The following is a 20329-nucleotide window of genomic DNA, read 5'->3' as shown; positions in this document are numbered from 1 at the left end:
TGAAAAATCGAAATGTAGTTGTCTAATACTGAAAAAAACTGGTAATACAAATAATACCCAAGACTGGTGAGGTTCCTCGATTTGATTACGTCTATTTTGTCACTATCTGCTAGATAAAACAAAGTAGGCCTTTCTAATATTGCAGAAATTTTGTAACACACATCTAATAAACGAGATTGTTTTGGCAGAAATGGTCATTTTTATAACATGACAGAATATAATTCACAAAGTACCAATATCAAATGCCTATGAGGCCTACTACAAACAAAAAGCTTTATGTTAGGAAATAGTTTCACATTTCATTCATACGCATCCGTGTCTCAAGCACAAGATCGAAAAGTAGTATTACGAAATTTCTATATAAATTTGGAATTGTCTTATTCTTCCATAATTTGTGTGATGTCCCCGTTTCTTCTCCTTCCTCATTCTAACAAACAATCGTGTCATCACCAATTCTGTAGGTATTTCTGCCATTGTCAAAATCTGTTCGCCGATTAACTTCACTAACCTGGCCAGAATCACAGGTTTAGTTATCCCGCGATTATTGTCCCGTTAGACATTGTTACGTGTTCGTACAACACGTTTTCCGCGTTACTTCCGGAATAGAACTTAAACGGCTGCTAGCCGGGGCCTGTACAAATGGTCCTCACTAGCGTAGCGATCTGGCCAAAAATTTTCTGTCAAAATTTCATTTTCTTGGATACGCCGAGAAGATAATATGTAATTTTTCTCACCTATTATTCCTGTTAGTTGTTTATTTCCATTATGGTAGTCTGATTCTATGGATTTCGCTAGTAATTATAACAACGCTGATCATTCGCAAACCCAATCAACCACATAATCAGACGACGATTGGCATTCATCCGTTCGGCTTTACTCCGCTCAGCTCGTATATCCCCGTCTCCTTTTGTCTGCGGAAAGTTTATTTCTATATGCAACGAGGATTCTCCTGACAGAGACATAACGAACTATGTATGCATTCAAAAGTCAACTTATGATTCATTCAGAAATCAACTTAAAACGTGTTCAAAAATGTTCAACATGGATGCAGTTCAAAATCATATGAATAATCGATAGACCAACATGCACTGGATGCTAAGCGCTTTGTAAATCAAGCTTTTTTTTTCCCTCAAGAATATGAACTTGGCGCCCCCTTTTCCCGGTAGCATCTACCTGCTTGTTGCGACTGCTTACACAGCCAACTACATTCCTGTAGCTAGAAGCGGGAGAATCTACTGTTCAAACGTGACTCAACTGTGCATGCGCAACAGCCCGCTCGTAACTGCTAAAATGAATCTAATAGTGATGGGCTAAACTGCGATTTTCCGATATCAGTGATATCTATGAATGCTACTTTTCAGTATCTGCTATTCTTAACTGTGATTTGTTGCAGTTCAGAGTCGCAGTTAAGGAACGTAGGTCGCGTATCCCTCCGCCAGTGCTATTTCTGCTACTTCCGCGATTTCTGTGACTTCTGCGATTTTTGTGACTTCTGCTACTTCTGCGATTTCTGTGACTTCTGCGATTTCTGTGACTTACCACCGTATGAAAAAGTTACATCTGCCCACACAGAAAATTGCATCTCAACAAATCTGTCATTGGTAAGTAAGTTTTACATTTGTTCTTCCGTTGGCTTTAATTATGTATTAAAGAAACAACTGTGAAAATATTAATAGTGTAATTAATATGTAAGTAGCCATACAGTAGCGTAATAGTTCATGTTTAGAAAATGAATTCTAACATATTGTTATGTTCACAGGTACACGAACTACATTTCAGTCACTCAGTAAATTGATAACTCAAAATATCATTGTCAACAGATCTGGAGACATTGCCACTGCGTCTTTAGACCGTTTTCGTCAGACGAGAGGTTAGTTTCTAAGTGTTTCGATGGACTTAATTACTTCAGTGAGATCGTTTTTGCAAATGTGAAATATACTCCACTGAGTGGCTTTCATTACAACAAATATTAGCAATCTACTCTGTCAATTATATTGCTTGTAATTAGTGACAGCAAAAATCGTTTAATAATCCTTGTGACTTTGCAGACACAGTTCTGACTCTTGATTACTGGTTGCTGTACGTATCTATCCACATCAAGGCTATTGAGAGAGACTCGTGAAGATTCAAGACAGCTATTAGAGGATTTGCAGTTTAAAAGTGACATAATTGTGAAATAAGTGTGCAGATGAATGATTAAACTGTGTTTTATTGAAGTTGTTATGCGATTTTAAAGGAATAATAAATGATAAATACAGTGATTGAATAATGAAAATCTAATTTTCCACATGTTTAAGCCTTCCTATACTCGTAATTTTCCGCCACATATTTTCTGGTAAACACTAGCTGAAGAGTGACATGCCGCCGCCCCCCCCCCCCCCCTCCCCTTCTCCGCAATCTTGGTGTGGCACTGACCTGTACCATAGCACGGGTACAGAATATGCATTTTGAGGCTGTTGATATGAAAGTGGGAAGTACAGATCTTCCAGTTAAATCATGAATAGCTTAAGTGCAATACTTGAAACTAACACAGGAAAAGCTTATTTATGCAGGTGGTTGTGGTGTCGGCAAAAAGTTCGTGTGTGTGAAGTTGCCATGTAGAACACCAGAAGCAAAACTTTTATCCCGAGTCTTGAACTGTGCCGGAATAAAACTGAGGCATTCATATGACTCAATAATGCTGTTTTCATTTCACTACACTTATACAGATGTCTGAGTTCTCCTGTGTTAACATTGCAAAGTCCTGTAGACATGTGGAGTATTAACCAAAATTGTCATATTGGAAGCAGAATCACATTTGTTACGTTACTTGATATTTTCAGGAGAAAAAGGCAATGTTGCTTCTTATTAATATAATACATTCAGAGTCACAGCTGTGTTTAACTAATCATAACGGATGCTGAATGTGCATGTCGTCATATAATGTGAAGGGCTTATTTCAATAGTGGTACAAGTCCATTACCTCCACTTTTCTGTCTATAATGCTTCTGAAATTAATGATCCAAACAAACATTAATAAAGGGTCATTTCTAGCAAGAAGCCATATGCTTGAATATTTCTGGTATCTCAACTGTAGATTTTTCAGCCCTCATTTAACTTCACGACTCCGTATCTCAAAACGAACAAATATGGACTTGTACCACTAATGAAATAAGTCCTTCACACGCACACACATCACACCGATCTCGTGAGGCACAAGGCTCTTATAACTAAGTACTTACGTCGTTCAACAGATGGCACTAGGAAAAGAATGTTAACTGCTCTTTTTAGTTGCTACTTGCGACTCTTAGTTGCGACTTGTCACGGAAATCGCAGTTAGACTCGATAGCGTGTCGCAGAGATGAGCGTAGTACAAACTTTGGCCAACAGATGGCACTGTTAACTGCGCTTTTTAGTTGCTACTTGCGACTCTTAGTTGCGATTTATCACTGAAATCGCAGAAAGCAGTATGGAATTCGGCCAACAGATGGCTCACGGCGTTTATTGTGAAACTCTACTTGCGACTGCTAACTGTGACTGAAATCGCAGTTAGATTTTGTAAAGTTGTTACTGTGATATCTGTGACTTCTCAATCACTGTGATTTCTGACAACCGCGATTTCCTGCCCACCACTAGAAACTAATGTATACAGTTGTGACTTCACACTCATCGGAGATAGTTTGTTGTTAAGAAGCACTGCATAGTCTTCCTAAAGCCTTTGACAGATTTTGCTTTTGGCACACGCTTCCATGAGCACTGTGTGTCGTCGTTGCATATGGCGCATTTCCTTTGATATTTGAGTATTCTTCGTTTTTTTCTCTCGTTTATATTTTATTGTTGAAGTGTTATTCTGCAGTAGCGGGATACAGTAATATCCATCGTTAGAGTATCGGTTTTTACCAGTCAAAATTACAAAAAGTTAACAGAAAACTAAAACAATGAAACATTCCCGGAATTCTAAAAAAATTCCAGGGTTTTTCCCGGTTTTCTACCGGATGAAAAAATTCCCGGGCTTTCCCCGGATCTCCCGGTTATCCCGGGTCGTATAAACCCTGTGTAATGTTAGCAGCAGTATCACACAGTTATTTTATAGTTTTTCAAGATGGTATTATGTAGCAACAAAAATAATCAATGTTTGAAAAATATTACATATTACAATTAGATAAATAAATCTACTCAACAAGTTCATACAGAGGAAAACAAATATAAAAGATGTGGAAACGTGCATCCTTTTGGAACTAGTAGATCCTTCTGGCAAAAGGGTTAAAGGGAAAGGAAAAAATCAGAAAGAATAATTACTGGCAAAGTTTAAAAATTGAAAGAGTTATAGGAAATTCACCCAGAACTCCAGGTCAGGGGAGATTTACTGGATGGGATAAGAAGGAATGATTGATTGTCGATGCGTGCACCAAATGAGATTTGAAAACCTATGAACCTCAAGACAGGATAATAAGCATGACAGAGAGCACTGAAAAAAATATCGCACAAGGGTCAATAAGAATGGGAAACTAAGTGCATTATAGATGTCAGGCAAGTGAGGGATGTGGGGGAAAATAGACAGGCCAGGAGGAAAAAAAAGGAATAGTTATTGAAAAGAAATGCTGAGACCACAAAAATGAAAGTAAATGTAGGCCATATGGGCAGAAAGAACCATGCACAAGTTGATTCTATCTGCTGAATTCTGAGAAATAGCTGTCAGGAGGGAAAATCCAGATGGTGTGTGTTGCGGTGAAACAAGTACTAAGGTCATGATAGTACATAAAATTTGATACACAACGTCTCTTTTCACAGGTTGCTCTCCCTTTCATTCTACAGTGCTGCCCTTACAGCAGAGATGGTCACAGAGTTAGGAGCCAAAGGGTAAGAAATTCATGCGGAATGAGCACAGGGGCTGGCCAGGATATTGTGGAGGGGTGAGGGAGGGAGGTAGTTGGTGGTGAGCAAAATGTCAAATGGAATGTACCTCATTTAAAGGCAGAATTTAAGGAAGTCATAGCCTTCTTGAAGCAGCTGATCAACACATTCAAGACCCAGAAAGTGAAGGACGGCATACTGAGGATTCTGATTGCTCAAGTACTGGAGCACAGCTTGTTCCAATATGAATCCTTGAAGTGGGCATGCTGTGGTTGAATGAGGTGCTGTGGGCTTAGCAGAGCCCACATGGCCTGGACTGCTTACTGCTTTGATGTTGTGGCTGTTATAGCAGTTCTATGTGTGCAGACTCAAGTTGCCTCTGATATATTCCCACCAATTTATGGAACAACACTCATATCAATTTAATTATGCTATACACTTATATCCCTGCATTGTTGTGTGTAATGCTTTAGACAACAAAGAAAATTTGAAAAGTTAAAAGTGTCACACCATATCAGCTGTTCTGTTAAACTGCCATGTCAGTTCACATGCAACTGTAGGCAACAAAATTCAATTTCAATCATCTTAAAGCTTTTGTAGATATACATTTATTATTTTTCATGCAATTTCTTTGTTTACAAATACCTGTATCTCTAGTATCAATAATGTAGGAAAAGACAGATTGCTACTTACCATAAAGAAGGCATGTAAAGTTGCAAATGGGAAGAACTAGAGACTTACACAAAGCTTTTGGTCACAGCCTTCATCAGCAAAAGAGAAACAGAGAAACACACCATACACACACATAGGCAAACATATGTTACATACACATGATTTTGTAATTAACATGTGTGATTTCTGGTGGGTTGTAGTCCAAGGAAACACACTCATTTCCGTAAGACTCTGTACATTACATACAGATGTCCACATTACAACAAATCACGCAGAGAACTGAACAAGCAAGATGTCATGGGCCGTTAGGTTACAGAGTCCAAAGAACTTGCTATGACGGAGATATGTCATTCATACTTGTCGATGCCACACAGCCTCCCCCTGAGCCTCCCACTGATTGAATGCAGTGGAAGGGGAGTGTGCCCGGCTGTGAAAGCAGTGAGGGAGACTGCAGTGATGTGATTGGGATGTGCATCTCCAGAGGTCGTTGTGGCAGGGACCACACAGGGAGGTCGACATGGGGATGCTGTGGGTGGACACAGCATCAGCCCGCACTAGAGGATGGAGCGGTGTGAGGAAGGACTGTGTCCCCCACATGATCACCTGGCAGCATTCAAACTGTGACCCTCCCAAGGGCAGTTACCATAGCTCGGAGGAGCATGTGGTCGATCCCGAGTGGGAGTTGGCAAGAGCCAGTGATCGACTGATGAACTGGGACCACAATTGGGTGGACCGAGTTATCTTGCAGCAGGATGAAGATGTGATTGTTGTTGTCATCGATGGGTATGGGCCATCCTCCACATGTTCGGGCAGGGCGTCAGTTTGCAGTACCACTAGAGGGGGTAAGGGGGAGGAGGTAAAGAGAGAAGGTGAAAACATGAGGAATCATATTGATGGTGATGCAGATGCATGTTTGTGTGAGGGCTGTGGCAGCAGCTCTGAGGGGTCATAGCTTGGGCGTGAGTCCTCCACACTGGGAGGCTACATAACGTTATCGGGTGTGGAAGACGCTGGGTCGAGGTGTGCCAGTTTCACATGGTGGAGAGAAACAGTGAGTGGCAAATCCTTAATCTGGATGTCCATCATGTTAGCAATGTATGGGCCTGAATATGGTGGGGCAAGTGAAACATGGATGGCTTCATTGCAGAGACAAATGAACTTGCAGGAAAGGAGATCAGAGGGCATGTAGGAGTGGGGGGAGGGGGGGGTGGGGGTTGGGGGAGTTTGGCAAGATGGGCGGGGGCTCAGGAAAATGTTTGCAAAACGCATTCATATCCAGCTTACAAAGTTGGGAAGGGGGGGGGGGGATTGTCAGGGAAGGTAGATTGTAACAGTTCCCCAGGGAGGTCAGGGTTTTCAACATAGATGAACTCACTCGTGGTGCCCTCAATATCTGGTCTGTATGATGACCATAAGGTGAAGAGTACCCAAGGGAGTTCCTTGGTCCTAAGACTATCATGACACCACAGTGCTGTCTTGAAAGTGTGATGTCACGGTTCTATCAGTCCATTTGCTTGGTGGCTTTGGCAGTTATGTTGGTGAGAGGTAGGGGCTCTACCCACAGAGATGATTGATTCCCTCTGAGGGGAAAAGGGAGCTGATGAGGTTCAGCTGTATGTGGTGAAAGTGGCCAGATGGAATGTCGAATATGTGGAAAGGTGGAACAGTGTGCCAGATGTCTTTGTTGCACTGGCAGATGATGCATTTCCAAGCCCAGGTCTGACAATCACACTTCATGTCTCGCCACATGAATCATTCATACATGAGGCATGTCAATGACTTAACGCTGGGGTGTGCTAGGGAATGTAGTGTGTCAAACAGAGAATGGCAGAGGGAGGTGGGGATGAGAGGCATCCTGGTTTTGTATGGATGCAAGGTCGGAAAGGTTGAAGACTGTTGAGATGGTGCTAATGTGGGAAAGGAAATCTGCAACAATGTGGTGGATATCAGTAGAGAATTGAGAGATTAAACTTAAATGTCGAAAGTGTCAGGGATGAGGGTGATAGGTGGAGGGGGAGGGTCGAGATAGGGGTGGCGTATTGCTTCTGCTGCTGTTTTATGGTCAGTCAGGTTGTGGAAAGGTTGGTTCTCGATGTCAGGGTGTGTTTCACTGCCTCATAAACTGCTAAAGGTTCGCTGAATATTTTTATTGGGTGCGGGGAAGTTTCTTCAAAAAGAAGTGAAGTGTTGTAACCACGCCATTGTAGCATTGTTGTAGGACTGTGCTTACTCCGGAGTCACTGGCATCCACAGTGATGAAGAGTTCAGCATCCAAAATTGGATGAGCGAGGGTGATGGCTCGTGTGTAAGAGTCTTTCAGGGCATGGAAGACTGCGCACATTGGTTCCATCCACAGAATGGGACGTGTCCCTGAAGTTTGCTTGCTGGTGAGGGTGTTCGTGAGTACTACCTAGGCATCAGCTGCTGCAGGCAAATGATGACAGTAGTAGTTTATCATTCCCAGGAACCAACGGAGCTCTTTGTATGTGGCCGGGAGTGGCATGGATGAGATTGATTGCACCTTCAATTCAGGGGGAAGTATACCTGCGGCCAAGACTGTGTACTCGAAAAACGGGACAGATTGTTGGCTCAGTTGCAGTTCGTCAGTGTTGATCTTGACTCCATTAGATGAGAGAGTGTCCTTTACCATCATGATGTGGCATTCATGATCTTACATGGATTTTCTGCAGATCAGGATATCATTGACATATATGAAACAGAAGTTGAACTGGAGCAAGAGTGAGTCAATAAGGCATTGCCAAGTCTGTGTGCCATTTTTTAATCTGAATGGCATGAAATGGTACTTGTAAAACTTGATGGAGTGATAATTGACATTTTCAGAATGTCTTTGGGTGCAACCGGGATTTGGTGATAAGCACGTTTCCAATCCAGTACACTGAAAATTATAGTACCCACGAGAAGTTGAGTGAAGTCCAAAATATTTGGTATAGGATAATTATCCATCACAGTTTTAGTGTTCATGTGTTTGTAATCACTACACGTATGAAAGGAGCCAACCTGTTTAGGGGTGAGGTGTATGGTTGATGACCAGTTACTACCAGAGGGCTGTAAAATTCCCATCTCAAGAAGTTCCTGTATTTGGTGGTGAGCCGAGCGTAACTTGAGTGGGTTAAGGTGGCGAGCCTTGTGGTAAATAGGTGGGCCCTTGGACGAGATGATGCGATAAACATTTCTGTTTGTGATAGTGGAAAGCGAATGACTGGGCATGCTGCCAGTTGATTTAATTGGAGCACATGGCTTAAGAGCACCATAGTTGTCTGCTCGAGAGAGGAATGGCAGCAAAAAATTCACAGTGTGAATGGCAGTTTGTGAGTGCTGAGAGTGAGGTGGGTGCAAGTGATCCAGGTAGAGGCTGCCTATTGTCCATAGCGTGCGAGAGAGGCGTGATCGGTGGTCGCAACACAGCTGACAAGCTTGGAGCTATGGAGCAAGCCACGTGAGGAGGCGCAAGAAGGGGGGGAATGTTTAACAATGCACTGGACAAGCACGTGCATGGAGGGGTGGGCATGGTCGGAGGCCAGTCAGCTGTATAGTCATGAGGCATGCGAGTGTTAGTTTATGAAACAAGTGAGAGAGGCGTTCAGTGGAACACACTCGATGAGGGTGGGGGGAGCAATGTGATATTTCAAAATGGCGTTTCTGCCAGAACATGATTCACAGTTGCACAAGTCCTGATTGTGAGAGCCATGCACTGACGCACTAAATAATGAATGGCCGTTATACTCAGAGCAGGTGGTGGTGCATGGTCACACAGGATGTCAGAGTTAGAGGTGTGATGAAACAGGGAATCTCAAACAACAGTTGGAGACAGGTGGTGATGTGATACAAAGTCAATTCTCAGGATCAGTTCTGTGATGTCCACCACATGGAAGATCCAGGGGAGGGAGAGGCCATTGAAGGGATGGAGTTGAAACTTGATGGATCCACAGGTATGGAATGTAGATGAGTTCACAGTGCACAGGAGAGAGTGTGTGCATGTGAGGAGGCATGTGACCATCGATTTAGGTACAATTGAGATGTGAGCACCAGTATCCATGAGAAAGTACTAGCACGAAGAATAGTCTTTGACATAAGGCAGCCATTCGATGGGACAGAGGTGTGGATGGAATGTGGCATGGGTTGGGGCTTATTGGATGACTGGCTTTTCGGATGCCTGCATGAGGGGGCCCACATTTTGTGTCATTGCTGAATACAGTGTGATACCAACAGTGATGGTATTTGGGAGACGAGATGGCTGGTCATTCTCTATGTGTTCGGATTTGTACACTGGGATGGTCAGTGCAGGTGTAATATGCACTGGCTCAGTGGGCAGAGAGTGCGCATGCTGGGTGTCAGTGGCGCAGCAGTCTGCGGGGGCAGAGCACAGCCTACCCCTGCCTGTGTCTGGGTGAACTACTGGTGCAGGAGTGCCAACCTGTTGTGTAAGCTCCTGCTGATGGCGAAGGTGTGTGAGCGAATAGACCTGGTCAGCCATCTGCAGCCGCAAACTGATGGATTCCAGGGTGTGGGAAAGGAGATGAACCTGGAGATATGTAGGCAGTTTTGATAAGCACACCAACCACAGGGTTTCATCTACATCTACATCCATACTCCGCAAGCCACCTGGTGGTGTGTGGTGGAGTGTACTTTGAGTACCTCTATCTGTTCTCCCTTCTATTCCAGTCTTGTATTGTTCTTGGAAAGAAAGATTGTCGGTATGCCTCTGTGTGGGCTATAATCTCTGTGATTTTATCCTCATGGTCTCTTCACGAGATATACATAGGAGGGAACAAAATACTGCTTGACTCCTCGGTGAACGTATGTTCTCCAAACTTCATGAAAAGCCCATACCAAGCTACTGAGCGTCTCTCCTGCAGAGTCTTCCACTGGAGTTTATCTATCATCTCCATAATGCTTTTGTGATTACCAAATGATCCTGTAACGAACCGCACTGCTCTCTGTTGGATCTTCTCTATCTCTTCTATCAACCCTATCTGGTATGGATCCCACACTGGTGAGCAATATTCAAGCAGTGGGTGAACAAGTGTACTGTAACCTACTTCCTTTGTTTTCAGATTACATTTCCTTAGGATTCTTCCAATGAATCTCAGTCTGGCATCTGCTTTGCCAACGATAAACTTTATATGAACATTCTATTTCAAAACACTCCTAATGCCTACTCCCAGATAATTTATGGAATTAACTGCTTCCAGTTGCTGACCTGCTATATTGTAGTTAAATGATAAAGGATCTTTCTTTCTATGTATTCGCAGCACATTACACTTGTCTACATTGAGATTCAATTGCCATTCCCTGCACGATGTGTCAATTTGTTGCAGATCCTTCTGCATTTCAGTACAATTTTCCATTGTTACAACCTCTCGATATACCTCAGCATCATCCGCAAAAAGCCTCGGTGAACTTCTGATGTTATCCACAAGGTCATTTATACACTCCTGGAAATGGAAAAAAGAACACATAGACACCGGTGTGTCAGACCCACCATACTTGCTCCGGACACTGCGAGAGGGCTGTACAAGCAATGATCACACGCATGGCACAGCGGACACACCAGGAACCGCGGTGTTGGCCGTCGAATGGCGCTAGCTGCGCAGCATTTGTGCACCACTGCCGTCAGTGTCAGCCAGTTTGCCGTGGCATACGGAGCTCCATCGCAGTCTTTAACACTGGTAGCATGCCGCGACAGCGTGGACGTGAACCGTATGTGCAGTTGACGGACTTTGAACGAGGGCGTATAGTGGGCATGCGGGAGGCCGGGTGGACGTACCGCCGAATTGCTCAACACGTGGGGCGTGAGGTCTCCACAGTACATCGATGTTGTCGCCAGTGGTCAGCGGAAGGTGCACGTGCCCGTCGACCTGGGACCAGACCGCAGCGAAGCACGGATGCACGCCAAGACCATAGGATCCTACGCAGTGCCGTAGGGGACCGCACCGCCACTTCCCAGCAAATTAGGGACACTGTTGCTCCTGGGGTATCGGCGAGGACCATTCGCAACCGTCTCCATGAAGCTGGGCTACGATCCTGCACACCGTTAGGCCGTCTTCCGCTCACACCCCAACATCGTGCAGCCCGCCTCCAGTGGTGTCGCGACAGGCGTGAATGGAGGGACGAATGAAGATGTGTCATCTTCAGCGATGAGAGTCGCTTCTGCCTTGGTGCCAATGATGGTCATATGCGTGTTTGGCGCCGTGCAGGTGAGTGCCACAATCAGGACTGCATACAACCGAGGCACACAGGGCCAACACCCGGCATCATAGTGTGGGGAGCGATCTCCTACACTGGCCGTACACCCATCGTTCTACCATTCCTAGACTGGCAAGGGAACTTGCTGTTCCAACAGGACAATGCACGTCCGCATGTATCACGTGCCACCCAACGTGCTCTAGAAGGTGTAAGTCAACTACCCTGGCCAGCAAGATCTCTGGATCTGTCCCCCATTGAGCATGTTTGGGACTGGATGAAGCGTCGTCTCACAAGGTCTGCACGTCCAGCACGAACGCTGGTCCAACTGAGGCGCCAGGTGGAAATGGCATGGCAAGCCGTTCAACAGGACTACATCCAGCACTCTCTACGATCGTCTCCATGGGAGAATAGCAGCCTGTATTGCTGCAAAAGGTGGATATACACTGTACTAGTGCCGACATTGTGCATGCTCTGTTGCCTGTGTCTATGTGCCTGTGGTTCTGTCAGTGTGATCATGTGATGTATCTGACCCCAGGAATGTGTCAATAAAGTTTCCCCTTCCTGGGACAATGAATTCACGGTGTTCTTATTTCAATTTCCAGGAGTGTATATAATGCGAATAGCAATGGTCCTATGACACTCCCCTGCAGCACACCTGAAATCATTCTTCCTTCGGAAGACTTCTCTCCAATGAGAATGGCATGTTGTGTTCTGCAGCGGCATCATATGCTCACTGACAAGGAAGTGTAGCCATTTCAGACCTGGGAGGGGTACATTCGTCAAGATGTTCCCCATACAGTATTCACAGAATAATCTCTTATGGGGAATGTGAGAGGTGCTCAATGATAGTCTGTTTTGTGAAATCATACTTTGAAGTTAGTGGTGCATCAGAAGTAGGTCGCAGATCAGGTCTGTGTGCCTATGCAGTTGAGTCATGAGGCACAGGAATTTTGAATTGTTGTTGGTGACACAGTGCAGTTCAAACAAGTTCTCCACCAGTGCATACCACGTTGCTCAGTTGTCCTTGGATAGTGGGGGCAGGGTTGGTAAGAGGCCTGGTGGTGGCAATGAAGGCACAGTTAGTTCCGTATCTAAGTCCCTCTCATCACTCATATGATGATGCAGTCGACACAGAGGGCACTGCATAGGGTGTGAGCGAGCAGTCTACTGAAGTGGATGAGAATGGAACCAAAGCTCTAGAGAATGGTGCTGAAGAACTGTCCGATGCAACATTCGTGGTGCAGAAGTCCAATGTGGAAATCATGGCTGGTGCCATACGAAAAGTGAGCGGGTGAACGGCTGCAGCTGAAACCCCCTGCAAGTTTGCTTGCAGTGGCAGGGGGTGGAAGAGCAAATGTGCTTGGAGTTGAACAGTAAAATGTTCCCATGGGGCTGTTGACATGACAAGCTGGGTCATGTTTGGAGGGGCAGAAATCACAACAGTTAGTACCACTATGTGGCACATTGTTCACGTCAAGTGGGGGCCCGTAAAGTGCACTGAGGGGCCAAATGATCACTGGGGGTGGAAAATGGCCTACAAATGTTCATGATATATACTGGTCATTGTCCACTTTGTAAACCAATGAAGTGGTAAAGCACATAGGCATCGCAGAGGCACAATCAGTACATGTGGGCTGTCCTAACAAAGGCGAGTTTGGGCGTGGCACTGCTGTAACAGGTAACAGTCCCCTGGCCGCCGGTGTCTGATACATGGTTTGTGCACGAAATGCAGAAGCCATGTCAACATGATGAAATGTAGGAACTTTGCCCTTCCCATTATCATTTTCGAAATGCATGTGTCAATGCACGCTCACTGGAGAGGAAAATACTGAGTTTGCAGTCACATGTTGCACGGTTGAGTGGTGAAAGTGTTGAGGCAACAAAACTGCAGGAAACGTGTCGTAGAATACAAGTGGTGATGAAGCAACAAAATGTCCTGTTCCAGGTGCAGGAGCTTCGATATCCACATGCTGCATGGCAGGATATATGGTCAAGTTGAACCATTGAAGGTGTATACAAATCCGGCACAGTAGACACAAAAATGGTTGCACTACAATAAAACGGCGCATGAATTCTAACTCGGGGTCACCACTGTGGGATTTCTGTTGGGTTGTAGTCCAAGGAAACACACTCATTACTGTAAGATTCAGTATATTTCATACAGAGGTCTAAATTACAAAAATCATACAGAGAACTGAACACGCAAGATGGTATGAGCAATTAGGTTACAGAATCCAAAGAACTTGCAATGTTTTTCATACTTGTTGATGCCACAAACATAAAAATTACATAACAGTAATGGTCTAAATTTGGGTTGTTACATGCAGTCTCAATTTTGATTCATTTCAACCATTTTGACAGTATGAATAACCAGTACCATTTTCATTTTTGTTTGCTGAGAACAAAGCCAAAATACATCCCACATGGAAAAAGGAAGAAATGGAAGGAAACAATTTTGACCAAGGTGATTCATGCAGTCAGAAATGAAACCATACAGACACGGAAGTCTACTAGATAATTTAATGTGCTACAGTCAATGTTACAGGCATTTAAGTATCTTGATGTTTCTCCTTAAAAATGGAGAATTGGAAGGAAACTTCCATTAGGTGTAGAACTGGAAAAGGAGCTACTGTCTTACTTACTTCACACAGAAGACACATTCTATAGCTTCACACATGGTGACCTACAATGAATGGCAGTTAGTGGCAAGGAATGCTCTACAAAGTGACAAGGAATGGGCCGCAACATCTGTTTAACAAGGGAGGGGTAGGAAGAGCAAGAGTGGATACATTTTTGCAGTGTCATAAGAAATGGACATGACTTAATGGCTTCTATGATGCAATCTGTGGCCTACTGTATGACCAGAGATGATTCTCCAGTGCAATTGATCATAGCCAAGTGAAAAATTCATAGACATTTGGAGTTTTCTGACCTTAAACTAAACACATGCAAAGTCCATTGGCATTATGTTACAGTAATTTCTGTGGTCCAGCATTTCTCTTTAGTAACTATTCTTTTTTCATCACTCCCTCTGATTATTATTTTTATACATTTTCTGACCTGTCTAGTTTTGGCCACACCCCTTGCCATGTATAGTACACTTTGCTTTCCATTCTTACTGACTGTTGCACGATTTCAGTAACACCTGTCTTGCTTATTACCCTAGCTCCTGCCTTTAATTTGTCAAGTTTTCCAATCTCAGCTGGTGCAGGCATCAATAATTAGTCATTCTTTCTTATCTGGTCCAGTGATCCTCTCCTAACCCACGTTGTGGGCAAATTTTCCATAATACTTCCCATTTGCTAACCCACACCAGTCCTTTTCCTTCATCCCTCTTCCTTTCCCTTCAAACCTTCTGCCAGAAGAAGAGGCCACCATATGCTGAGTAGACTTTTTATGAAAGCCTATTATGTTACGAGTATTATGTAATTCATTTATACTTTTTTAGATGCAAGCTTCATTAGTCACTCAACAGACTGGGGTGACCACATACGGCTGTTACTCATGCATTGCCCCTCATGCAGCCACACTACACATGGTGTGGTCTATACATAAACGTTTCCACTAAGAGATTTCGTACTTGTCTAATTACTAGAAACATAAATTGTCACCAGAATACTGTCCAATAACTGTGATTTCCAATATTTTCACAAGCTTTCTTTACAGTACATATCTCCAAAACACAGAGATTTCCAATAACAATACAGAATGATGAAAAATTTGCACACTCAGACCTCGCAGCAAGTTCCTAATGTACTACCAACATTAAAATGTCTCTCACACAAATTCGTACTGTGCATATTTCAGGCAGTAAATGGATGTTTAAGATTGGCAGTCTGTCAACAATGTCTACATCTACATCAACTGTAATCACATGTATGGTAACTATCTCTGTCAAGCTGTGTTCTATTCTGGATCAAGGATTATTTGTTTTTATTTGCTAAAAGTAATCTGGGTGGTACACTATCTGGTGTCTTAATTGTTGTACAATGATTTCAGTGCGTCATTTACAAAACATTTGCTGTTATGTACTATGCACAGAATGGAAATACAATCATTTTCTTTGGTCAGCTCTTAAAGAAACCTTTTGTACATCATGGATAAGTGTTTTGCTCCACTTCATCTACTAAATTCCAACTTGTTTTGTGTGTATCCTCCCTGAGTAGTACCATTGATGAATACTAACTATTATTATTGCCATGTTCAGGTCCATTACAATTAGTTAGGGCCTTACTTCACCAATAGGGCTAGCAACATGCTTTCCAAACAATTCTGGTGTGATCACAGGGGGTTTCTGGTGATTAAGTGGGGCAGTGTGGTACTGGTGTGCAAGACTCACATTCCCCATTGGCTATTGAAATTACTTGGAGTTGCTTCGCTGATCTCTTTTTCAGGATAGTGGCTGCGATGTCCTGCACAACTTCTTCTCCGAAGATAAGATGCTACTTTGGAGGAATTTTTTATACTTTTAAAATAACTCCATACACTCGAGAATACTTTGAACTTAGTCTCACTGTATTTTCAACACACATAACAGTTTTCATACTTTTCATACAACTAAAACAATTTTTGTAAGCTCAACACTGTCCAGTCCATCAGAAACTATCACATTAATCTTTCCATAAATACAGTCTACAAATTTCTCCAGGTTTAAAAAGACAACTGTCCAGACCTTATGAAAGTAAGAGAATTAATGAATAAGTAATTGCCTTGTCTCTTCTTTCAACAACATTCAAATGTTCACACAATAATGTATGACGTCGCACCATCTTGGTTACTCTTTGTGCTGGACGTGTAACATCTTAGGTGGGCTCGACAACTACCTGCCCGCACTGATCATCCATCCGATACACATCTGTCCTGCACACACATAAGTGCAGTAGACACAGTTCTACTTTACCATTCCCATCTCTAAAATAACATGTGTTCGAGATGGTGGATATACTAGGGTCTCTAGAATTTATCCCAAAATTTTTGAGGCACTATAGGGTATACAGAAAACAGGTTTGGAATCTAGTGGATGCAGTGGTGTGAAACAATTCATGTCCACAATATGCAAAAGACTTCTTTAAAAGCTGACCAATGAAAATGATTGTACTTCCATTTCTGTGTTTGTAGTACGTAACTGCAAATGTGTTGTAGAAGACCCACTGTAATTGCTGTATGATGATTAAGAAGCCAGACACCATACCAGGCAGACTACTTTTAGCAAATAAAAACAAATAATCCTCAACCCAGACATGAATGCTACATGCTAGCCCAAAATGCTATTCACTGTAACAACTGCAGAGCACTGCTTTGTTTGCTGACAAAGGTAGTTACCTTACATTTGATTACAGTGTCACCAGATTTCAGTCTTTAATGTCCATTTACTGCCTAAAATATGTGCTGGATTAAATTTTGTGAGAAATTTTTTGGATTTGGAGTATTTGAGGAATCGTGCTGTGAAGTCCAAGTACACAAATTTTTCTTTACCCTGTAAAGAAACAACTGCAATAATAAATGGAGGAAAAGAAAATGGCCAGCTTAGGTATTACATTGGTTAACAATCATAACACTTTTGGACTTCACCATTAAAATATAAAAAACATGTTTGATAAGAAAGGTGAGTTTATCATGCCAGTACCAGATACTGAAAAATCAAAAGCTTTTAATACAAATGTGCTATGCATAGCAGGACTTCATCTGGAAATCACAGAAATTGGACAGATGCACCTAGACTGACACAGGTTTGTACCATATGACTGTAAGCATAATATGAGGTATGGGGGAATGGCTATATAGACATAAAGGGAATAAACTCCCAGGCCTAAACCCACAATGAATACTGCATTTAACAGTTATTTGAGTGCTAAGTTTCAGTAATAGATTGGAAACCTGCAAGATAGCAGTTCTCACTGTCTATTGGCTCACAGCAGATACATTTTCAACTTCATTTTACAATTAGAGAGGGCCTTAATAAGACTTTGCAGAAGTAACTGTGAAGTCCTGGTATGTGGAGACTTCATTTTAGATTTCATCTCAGATAATTCTGTTTCAGAGTACCTCAAGTTACTAATGCGGACCTTGGTTTGACCTTCATAATTACATTCCTGCCAAGAATAGAATGTCACAGCTCAACACCAATTGATAATTTATTTGTAAATTCAACTGTCTTTAATGAAATACAAGTAATTCCAATAACAAATTATTTCTCTGATCAAGATGGTCAAATGGCAGAAATAAAGCATCACCATCAATAAAGTTTAACTGGGGATGGAAAAGGAAAATTTTACAGAATTGTAAATGCTTATTCTATTACATTGTTCAGAGACAATTTAGAGGTTAAAAGTGGGAAGAAGTTTACCAAAAGCACAGAACAGATGAGAAATTTATTTGTTTCATAAAAATATTCTTATAATGCTATGAATTCAGTTATTCTTTACAATAGGTGTGGAACACATACACTAGGGGAAGAGAAAAATCATAGCTAACATCTGAGATAAAGTATCTTGTAGTAGGAAGAGTGAACACTATTTAATGCAAAGGTCTAGCTCTAATCAGAAGCCGCATGAGGTAGCCACATGATCTGACATGTCTGGTCACAGTCCGCACGGCTCCTCCTGTCGGAGGTTCGAGTCCTCCCTTGGGCATGGGTGTGTGTGTTGTCCTTAGCATAAGTTTAAGCAAGATTAATTAGTACATAAGCTTAGAGACTGATGACCTCGGCAGTTTGGTCCCGTAAGATCTTACCACAAATTTCCAATTTTTTCTAATCAAGATTTTTTTTAAATGAACTAGAAGTAGTATTGTAAAAGCCATCAAAAAGCCAAAACCATGTACTATGCACAAAAAATTTAAAATTCCAAGATCAAAGAAAGGACAATTTGGAGGTTTATTAGACATGAAATGAAGAAACTCAGCAAGACAAATGAGACTAAACTCCCAGGTAATAGTAGCAGATGGACAGATAGTACGAAATTGCTCGCTACTATATTCAATGAATTCTATCTAACAGTAGCTGAAAACATGAGGACAATAAAGCAGATCAAATAAACTTACTTTGACAGGCAATACATACCCCCCCATGCCCTGTAACTCATCTGTTACAGAGGCCACAATAATCATTAGGTCACTATAAAACAGTAACTACAATGGTATCTTAGCCAAAGTACTAAAATCTTGTGTTGATTTGGTGATGCCACTCTTGAGTAAACATTCAATAAGTCAAGGTGTATTTCCAGAGAAACTGAAGTGGCAGTAATAACACCAGCACACAAAAGTGGAGATAAGAAACTGATGTTTAAGTTGTAGACACTTCTGCTCCCTTCTCAAAAAATCATAAAATGCTGTTACAGAAACTAAATGTTACGGCATTTAAATTTTCTTTCTTGTTTGGATGGAGGCAAATCTTAACAGTGAAAAACAGAGGGTTACATTAGCAAATGATACAACAGGAATAAGACTAATGCATAGTGGGCAAACATTAAATATGAGGTGTGCTCGTAAAGAAATCAAACTTTTGCTATAACAGCTTTGTTGCTTATTGTAAAACATTTTAAGCACTGTCCCTGTCAAAATAGTCCTCTCTTCTGTCAATACCCTACTCCCATCATTTCCTCCACTTTTGAAAAAGCATTTTGTGGAATGCTGTGTAGGTCTCATATAACATTTTCCAGAATATCAAATATCATTTGAAATGTTGTCCTTTCAATGTGGTTTTAAGTTTGGGAAACAATAAAATGTCTGTTGGGACTAGGTCTGGAGAATATGGTGGATGGAGCAAAATGGGAATGTGTTGTTTCACTAGTTAGCTGCAGACACAGTGTGATATGTGAGCTGAAGCACTGTCATGTTGCCACATGCAAGTCTCATTTTCTCAAATTCATGTCTACACTAATATCTACTTCATCAACAACTTCTTAAACAGTCAAATGGAGATTTCCATAAATCACAGCATGAATTCTATTGACATGGTCATCATCTGTTGATGTGGAAATTCGTACAGGCTCAGTATCACCTCCAACTAATTCTGTCCTGCCCAAAATGCTTAAAACACTCATGTAACTCACACAGTCCTCCTCACTCCTCATATGTTTGGCTAAGCAACTGAAAAGTCTTTGTGAAGGCTCTGCAAAGTCTGTAGCAAAGAACAATGATGTAGAATTCAAAAACATTATTAATCAGAATTGTAAATTGTATTACAGGCAAATTTCACGCAGCACTGAATTTTTCCACATTCAAGTCAGTCAATACAGTCCGTAAAAGACCCTTTCAAAAATTCTAAAGTTAAAGTTCCATATCCATAATTTTTTTCTCTTCAAAAAATCAATAAATTTAATTTTTTTCAAATTTATTTCGCCACAAAACACACACACACACACACACACACACACACACACACACACACACACACACACACAAACACAAACACAAACACACACACACACACACACACACACACACACACACACACACACACACACACCTTGCTTCAATCTCTTTCATTGTCACTAATCTGACAAGCAGCTTCTGCACGTACTAACCTCACTGTCTGTAGCTCATTTACTGATGGTCAGAGCAAAACACAGCAAATGGCAGTTTGTTGCCTAATCCTGCTGCTATATATGCTCAGTAG

The 20329-nt window shown here is 42.1% G+C and overlaps 1 long non-coding RNA gene across 1 annotated transcript; it reads left to right on the top strand.

Moving 5' to 3' along the window:
- Positions 1 to 1453: 1453 nt before the first annotated feature.
- On the top strand, positions 1454 to 2221 carry LOC126278498 (uncharacterized). The gene is made up of 3 exons (XR_007550713.1): positions 1454 to 1601; positions 1760 to 1870; positions 2049 to 2221. It is a non-coding gene; the product is annotated as an uncharacterized LOC126278498 (long non-coding RNA).
- Positions 2222 to 20329: the final 18108 nt, after the last annotated feature.

The sequence above is a fragment of the Schistocerca gregaria genome, chromosome 6, assembly GCF_023897955.1.
Source record: "Schistocerca gregaria isolate iqSchGreg1 chromosome 6, iqSchGreg1.2, whole genome shotgun sequence".
NCBI lineage: Eukaryota > Metazoa > Arthropoda > Insecta > Orthoptera > Acrididae > Schistocerca > Schistocerca gregaria.
Note: the sequence above shows the minus strand (reverse complement) of the source record. Positions and strands in the feature narration are given on the sequence as shown.